Raw genomic sequence first — 8802 nt, 5'->3', positions numbered from 1 at the left:
TGAAATTATAAGACTGAAGTGTTCATCACTTGGCAAAAGAAATAAATATATATATATATATAATAGGAGAGCACTGAGGGGGATGTACATGTTGATGCTTGTTTAATGAGGGTAGCTTGGCCAGCCTTATTCAGGTATTCTCAAGCATTCCCTTTTAACATGGTGTGAAAAACGTACTTTACAACTACTAGCCACAGAACTAAACCTGACAACTGGAGGCCAAGATGAATGATTAGAATAGGGCAGGGCAGTGCCTCAGCTGCTGCTTACAGCTTTTGCAAGCAGAAGTATCTTGTCACTGAAATGATCATACATGATGGATCTTGTCCTGGGCCTATTTCTAAAAAATAGTGAAGCATTAGTCATGTGAGAATTGATTTTTTTAATGCTAGAATGCAGTATTTAGGATTAAATATTTTTTAATTCATAAAAGTAATAGGGATTTAATATTAAATGTCAGCTGAGCTGGAATTATGCTATTTCTTGTGAGTGCAGTCTGTTTAGAGTTGTTACACAGCAAAATACTTTTTTTTTTTCCCTTGCCCATGGAAACTGACAGTTCAATGTTGTTTACAACTTAAAAGTTCTTGGTATAGCTTTTGTAGTAGCTACTTAGCCTCCATAATGGGGGGGGTCCCAGGAAAAATACTGAACTTGTTAAATTTTCTCAGCATATCTTGCAGTTGTTTTACGGTTTGCCATTTTTGAGGAGCATTGTAGGCTGTGAAATCCTGTATGAGATCCCAGGAAATCTTGACCAACTTTGTGGAGAGGAGAAACTTCAATGAAATCTCTATAGTGTCATATTAAAGATGGAGACTGGTTTTGTCCCACACCTTGTCAAACTGGTAATGCAAGATTCTTCTTCTTTAATTAAGTACAACTGTATTCATTCTCCTTTTGCCATAGTGGGTATGGGTGTGGGTAGGTTTTTTCACTGACATGGACTCCAAAAATGGAGATGCCTAAAGCTACAACTAAGAAGTTGTGCTACTACTTACTGTATTAGCTACTAATCAAAATAGACTAGGCTAGGGGTGCAGGAATGTGGTAATTCATATTGTGAAACACTTAGAATTCACTGATTCAGAGTGTAACTGAGAGCCATTTGTTTTTCTAACAGGCCTTAATTCTCTGTTAAGGTAAACTATTCTTCTGGAATATTGGTACTTGGACTGGTACAGTATTGGAAAGGATCACTGTTATCGACCAGTCTCAACAGTTACAGTTCTGTACAAAGTAGCCAGACACATGCCAAGTTGAAAAGCCTGTTTTTCAACGATGACTAAAGTTTTCCTGATACATATTTTAGCTGATCTTGTACATTTTTCCAAGTTGAACAAGCTAGGTATGGTTTTGAATACTTTTGTGCAACATCTGCCCTTTCAAGGGGTGTATTCATGTACATCCAAGAGCAGCTAAGGTGGAACTCTTTGCATAACCACCACAATGCAAAGATTCTAGCCATGTGATGGAAGGTTTTCTGCCACCATTGCATATGAATAGATGCTAAGTTTCATGCAAGTCTGAAGAGCGCTTCTGTATTTCCTATGCTTGCTGCTAGGCAGCTGTTACCTTACAGCTGTTCTGATGGTTCTACTTTTAGAGTTCCTTAATCAGAAGATTCACAATGTTGCCTGAGTAGGGACAACATTTTAAAAGTATTTTACAAAGACAAGAGAAGAAAATAGCTTAAAACTAGAAAGTAGTGTTTCTAATTAGTGTTCAGTTTGTTCATTTCTTGTTAATCCTCTGTGCATTCTGTTAACTTGCAGGCTTTGCCCCCCCAGTTGAGTATTTGGAGAAAGCCTTTGGGAAAAAAAAATGAGTACTTTGATATACTTGTTTACTGGTTCAGTATGTAATATTTGATACACATCTGTAGCTTTTAAAAGTAGTTTAAAAGGCTGTGTTAAAAAGGCTGTGTTAAAAATGGGTTGTGTCCACTCTGGGTTAACCGAAAATATACCCTGTGTGATCTATCATACTTTGAACAAGGCTCAGATGCTGGCAATGATTTGTTAAGGCTGATGAAAAGATTAACAAACTACCTGGAGAAATTATGGATTCTTAATGTTTCAAGGATCGCAGGGCTAGTTGCCTTACAGGAAGATGCTTAGCAAACTGCAAGTTGTTAGACCGAAAGAGGAGTAACTGGATGAAATTTTCTGACTTGTTTAAACAACTTCATGTTCTCTTTCCTTAATTTCACAGACCTACAAAGTCATAGGATGCAGCTGTGGCTTAGTTTTGACTTCCAGCACATTACCAGCAAACAGCCTTGTAAATACCATTTGTTGCATGTATGACTGCTGTATTCACTGTCTTGTATGTAGGTCTAGTTAATGATGGAGCCTGGAAAATGTTCAGAGATTGGCATGTGTACCTTGCAGTGCACAGTACGGTATATAATCAGTATATAAACAAGTGATTGTTGGCTCTCCAGTGACGCACAAAGATATGTTTTTGTGTGAGGCTTTGCCCCTAGTCTTGTATACATAACAGCACTGTTTTGCTGGGTTTAGAGAAAATCAAATACAAGACTATAGGCGGTAATGATTTTGCTAGTCTGGGTCGTTTATACAGGCTGTAGTTAATGGTTTGAGTGCTCGCCTGTCTTTGACGTGTGTTTTGCTCTGTGTGCTAGAGTTTACTGGCTCACTTTCCAGACTGTTCTATAGTGTGTATAGAGTTTGAGCATTGATTCATGTGGTGAAAGGAAAACCTCTGATCCTTCAGGGAGTGAGAGGCTGGATCCAGCCGTGTTTGGGTTCTGATACTTTTACCCCCCCACCCCAAATAGGACACATCTATCAGAGAGGTGTTAGGTCAGGGAAGGGGAGCTGCAGGGGGGAGAACATGGAACTGAAGTGTTTCTACCTCCCTTTTCCTATTACTTCTGTATTCCTCTTGCAAAGCTGCGAAATGCCACCCTTCTTCATTTATGTTTTCTTGCCCTTCAACATGCAGTACTTCCTGAAAGCTGCTAGCAATGAAGTCCGGATTTAGTGCTTTGTAGTTCAGGCTCAGTGAGCGCTGTACATAAATTTAAGCAACTCACTCAGGATGGTAACTGAAAACCTATTTATTACCATGGAGACTTGATCTTACTATAAGCTTGTCTGGTTTGCTCTTGGGCATATGTTTGGTACCTACTGACTGTGAGTTAAGAGTTCTTTTGCTCATTGCTTGTCAAACGCTAGGCAGTTGATTCTACTTGCAGCTCCAAAGCAGACTGGGAACAACGAGTTTCATTCCAGAGCAATAACATTATGCAACTGTAAACGCTTTAAAACTTAATTGCCTGTTTAGGGTTTAGCAGTGTTAATGACAAAGCCTAGATAGGTCAATCCAAGAAGTAAGCTTGAAGAATACCATACTGAAAAAGAGGGCTGGAATGATAAAAAGTTACTCAGGTTTGCTATTAGTCGCTGACTGTCAGCTGACAGCAATACTCATTTGAGTGTTTTCATGCAGTGTAACAGTTTTTCTAGAGGAAAAAAAAGGTATGTTTTTAGAGTCAAGGAAAATACAAACTTCTGGGAGTTGACCAAAAGTGCTATTAAAATGTTTTAAAATATTTCAATGCCGCTGGTTGGAACATGAGAATTTTTTTTAATGGTAAAGAAATCTGCACCTGTGTTTTGATAGTGGTCTTTTGAATTATAAAACATCTCATGCATAAGGAGAAATAGGAAAGGAGGTTGATACATTAGTTATAAGCGACAGTGTATTCTCACTCTAGTGGGTAGTTAGCTCTAGTTGGAAAAACAGCTACTTCAGGCATGAAAAACCTCTCTGCTCTGAAATGCAAGAGTTTGACATAACCGTATTTTAATATTACTTTAAGTATTTTCTTTTAAGTTGTTGGGGTTTTTGAGAACATAAGATAAACTTATTTCATAGAACTGATTCTCTTAATGCTTGAAATAAGTTTTATGTTTCCAGGTTAGAAAATCCAGGCTGCTTGATACTTACTGGAAATTAATTTCACTAGGGGAGAAGGAAAATATTTTTCTTTATACACTCTAGGCTGACTTTTCTCTTTCCCATTAGCACATGCCAGAGATACGGAAAAGTTGAAAGCAATATGCTTTGTTATGCAGAACGGGCAAAGCACAATCTGTGTTGGTTGTTGTTTCTTCTGGATTTGTTGTTGTTAGAATGTGTGTAACTGTGTTTTCTTGGAAGGCTGGATTTAATGATTAAAACATGTCAGTTCTTTTCAGTTTTACCTCTAAATACCCTTGAACTATTTCATAATTCTGGCTGTTAGCTGAAAAAAACTAAACTTTTTGTGACTTAATAGGTACAAAAATTTGCTTGCTAGGAACTTCCAGATATATTGGGGATATTGGTCACTGTGCTACCTAAACCCCTTAGATTTAAAATGAAGTGGCTATGAAATACCCTCTTAAGCTTAAATATTTAGGTTTGCTTTGGTTATTTTGCCTAAGACTGTATGTTTGTCATTTTCATGCTTGCATCATTTGGAATAATTGTGGTATACGTGTAGTGTAAATAACATGCTGGAAACTTACCTCAGATTCCATTGATTTCTCATCCCTGATGGCCTGCCCTTTCCCCAGTTACTCTTCTCATGCTGTCTTCAGCTTCTCAGATTTTTGAGTGGGTTGTTTGATATGCAGGCTACAGAACAGAATGTTAACAGTAAAACAAAATATTACTTGGAGACGAAACAGATGAATTCCACTCACCTATATCTGACAGAGAAGTTCCTAAAGATGCAACAGTTGCATCTTCATCCTTGTATTGCCAGAAGATATTACTTTAATAGTATTCAATAATATTTCCTTTGAATTTAAAATATGGCTTTTTTAAAATATGTTTTCATCCTTTAAATAAACTTTCTGGTCATGTTGTTGCCTGTAATCTGTGATTCCTTATGCACTCAACAGTGATGTTGCGTTTTATTATGGAATAAATTTTTTTGCTTGAGCAAATTCCAAGCAAACTTCTTTGTGTGTAGAGCGTCCCTAATACACAGCTTATAGTAATAGACTTTCAGGGATTACCTCTGTTTCGTTCAGATTTTTCCGTAAGTTAAATACTGCCTTTCCTGTCATGTAGCATTTATCGGTTTGTGATGTACTACTATCTGTGGAACCTATAAATTATGCTTGTAATAAACATGAAGAGAACCTGTTCCCTGAAAGCTGTAATGTTCCTGGACCAAGATCTCGCAAGTAACCAAGTGGCTGTCAGCTCAGACATCAGAAATGTGCAGACTTGACAGCTAGACTGTAGTTGATCCAGCTTTTGGAAGGATGCTTATGTTGTGGCCTCTAAAATACTGAAGGTTGAAGGTCAGTTCTGAAGATTGATGTAGAAGAAACAGTATTGCTTTAAAAAATCATGGAGTTTGGGGAGACCTCCCCCCACCGCTCTGGAAAATGTGTTATTGAACAACAACAAACATACTTGCTCAATTTAGCTTTTTGTTGAGAGTATTTATTTCTGGCAGCGAGAGTGTCATATTTGGAATGATTCGGTTGGTTCAGAAAGTTACTTTCTTCAGTAAACATTTCAGTTTAGTATAGAGCATGGGTGTTTGCCAGTATGTTCTAATCAATAGGCGATATTTACCCCGTATATTTGGAACTCTCTGACTGATTCTTCTAAGTGCTCTAAAGTGCTCATTCTGAATACTATTCTTCTCAGTCCTCAGAGCTGGGTATTTATTATTTTGATGGCAACTAGAAACAGAGCAGAACTTCGTTCTGATGTTCTCAAACTTCACCTTAATTACAGAAAAGTAGTACAGCTTTGTGGATGAGAAGAAAAGTTTCTCAGGATTTTTCTTTTTCCTTTAATTCTTGCTGTACATTCATCTAATGCCAAGGAAGAAATCGATGCAACTCAAACTTTTTTGAGATGATAAAGTTGCAAATAGTTTCTCTCCTTTTGAACTGCTTGAGGAAATCACAAAGTGTCTACTGTTGAAGGTAAGTTATTAAAACTAGAAAGGACATGTCTTTTGGCAGTGTCAACTGAAACTAAGGACAATTCAAGTGTTCTTTATTAGGCAGCTTATGGAACTCAAAGCAACTATATTTTGTCAGAACAAACAGCAGTGGAGGTATTATGCAATGCCAGAAACACATGTCAGTCTGTTTATGCAGTTTTTTCTTATGTGCATTGTTTTTTTTGGGTCATCTGACAGTGTGATGGTTTGTGTCATAATTATGATATATTTGTGCTACAATTTATATTTTCACAAAAGTATGCAATGAAATAGAACTCTGTACTATAATGATTTGAAGAGCGAATAGTCTTCAGGTAGCTGTTTTTCAGAATACGAAGCTCATACAGATAAGAAAATGTCTGTTAATGCTCTACAATGATTTTTAAGTTGAGAAAGGATGACGAAACAGCATCTCATAGTCCTTACTACTTTATTTATCCTGTTCACAAGACTTACGATAGAGACTGGAAAAATACAGAACTTTCCATGTCAGTCCAATGTCCTTTGGAGAACTCTGTAATGTTGATGCTTGTAAATTTTGATGTTGGCATTTTGAGAGTTTTAGAAGAAAATAAGTTCGTATCAAGCTCTTTTGTGAATACTTTTGAGTCTATTAGAACTTCTAGTAGTTTCAGTAGTACATAATTATCTGATTTTTAAAGATAAGTAGGGACGGCCTGTGAAGAACTGCAACTTTGGAACCACGTTCTGCTTTACCTAAGCTTGTGTCAGAGCAAAAGGGACATGTGCTGTCAATTGCCTAGGAGTCTTGGAAACTCCCATGGGTGGGATGTTGAAGATACAGGAAAAGTTCGGACACAAAGGAGCATTCTGCAGGGAAAGCTTGTAGTAGAGTCATTTTTTCCATCAGCTCCTGTGAAGCTTGAAGTAGATTTTTCCTTTCTTGATTTACCTTGCACTCAGGAACCTTTTTTAGTTTGTTTTGTGTGTTTAAAAGTTCCAGTAGCTATATTTACAGACTAGGTTATTTTAATAAATGTATTTCCAGGGATTTTTACTTGAAAATAATAGGCCAGGGTTTTTTTTAAGGATGCAAATGAAATACTGCAGTGAAATATTCATGGGAGTGTAATCATTAATTATGTTAGAGAACTGAAATTTTTTTTCTAGCAGTTGAGAAAGGAAAAGAAATTAAGACTCTTTTTTTCTTTTTTTTTTTTTTTTCCTTCCCAATCATTTGCTGGTTAACTAGGGGGACTATACTGGGTCTTTTTTCCAATGAACAGATTTTTATTTAGGAAGAAGGATTACGGAGATGGATTCTGCATCTGTGTGGTGGTATTACTATCTCTTTCATAGCAACTTTTAAAAGCCTAATACATTAGCAATTCCATAGGAGTTCACTGTAGGTATGTATATGTTGTGCAACTTATTTTTTGTCTTTTCAGTCACATGTATGTTTTAGAATAAAGTTTACCAAATTAATCCTGGAATTTGCAGACAATGTCTTCTGACTGTCTGCTTATTTTAGCTGCATGTTAGAATTTCCAGATGTGCTAGTGTAATTAGTTGATATGTCCTTTTGTTTTTAAGCATGTGTCTTGTGTCACTTTGAATTTTACTGTAAAATAGCTTCCTCTTAAGCTTTTACTTGATATGCAGCTACTGTCTGTTAAGCAGTATATCTTGCAGAGTTTGGAAAATTCAGAGAAGCAGCGTTTGTGCACACAGTGTGTCTCCACAGTATTATTTTCTTCTTAGTTGGCTATTTGTCTTGTTCACCTTGTCTTGGTCATGGCCAGCTCAACTGTACTAATCTACTGTTTATTAGACATGACTCTTGTTTATAAGAGAGCTTTCCTTATTTTATGCAATAGAGAAGACATTTATTTACTAGCATTTCAATGTTTTCTTATACAAGTGCTTCTGAAGTGTTCACTGGCCACTGGAGTGACAGATGCATATTTATTCTCACATCCTAAGTTGCATTGATTAGAATTCTCCCCCGCCGCTTCTTACAAAGCCTCCTTCTAAAGCGTAGACTTGTTCATGTTCATGCTTACTGTTAATAATATTTTCTAACATGGTTCAGATTACAACTTAAATTTTGCCAGAGTAAGTAGGTAGATAAAGTTATGCTTAGTATTTGCTTATAAATATAGTGTATAGTTTTATCTTTTATTCTATCCAAAGTATGCTTACTGAGTTGACAGAAAGTTTAAATGTCTTTTATGTTGAGTATTTTTAGTGAGGCTGTTGGTAGAGAGTAGAAATGGTTTAGGATGTAGTGTCTCTTTCTGATATTCAGTACAATTGTATCTTCCTCACAGAAATCCAAAAATGTAGAAATACATTCTTTAATATTGACTAGTTTCAGTCTTCACAGTAGTAATAAACTGCAAAAACTAATGTGAGTTAGCTTAATTCATGTTCCCTGATGACTTTTCGTTCTATGTACTGTTTCACTTTGGTTGAGTTTTGTTTGGTGAAAGCTTCATTGAATTTGAAAGGAAAGCCTTTTGAGGGCTTTGAGCCCAAGGGCTCGACTTTTAGAATATTCTGATTCTAATCCTCCAAGATTTCTAGCAGGACTATAAGGAAAGGGCTGTTTCAGTTCTGTTTTGTGAGATTTGAAAGTAGGTGTAAATGAAATTCCTGTATGTAGCTTAAGTAGACAAGTACAGGTAAAGGCCTGAGTCTTCTTCCAGTGTTGAAGCTTCAAGAATGCTCTATTACTATAAAGTAGTAACCTATGTATTCTGGTAGATGCCAGGGTTATGTTTTGCCTCTCACAATTAAATACTGACTTGAAATTTGTCATGTTTTGCTGGTTTGTGTGTTTTACTGTGCTTAGT

Source organism: Cariama cristata, unplaced genomic scaffold, assembly GCF_000690535.1.
Source record: "Cariama cristata isolate BGI_N322 unplaced genomic scaffold, ASM69053v1 scaffold25193, whole genome shotgun sequence".
In the NCBI taxonomy this organism is placed as follows: domain Eukaryota; kingdom Metazoa; phylum Chordata; class Aves; order Cariamiformes; family Cariamidae; genus Cariama; species Cariama cristata.
Note: the sequence above shows the minus strand (reverse complement) of the source record.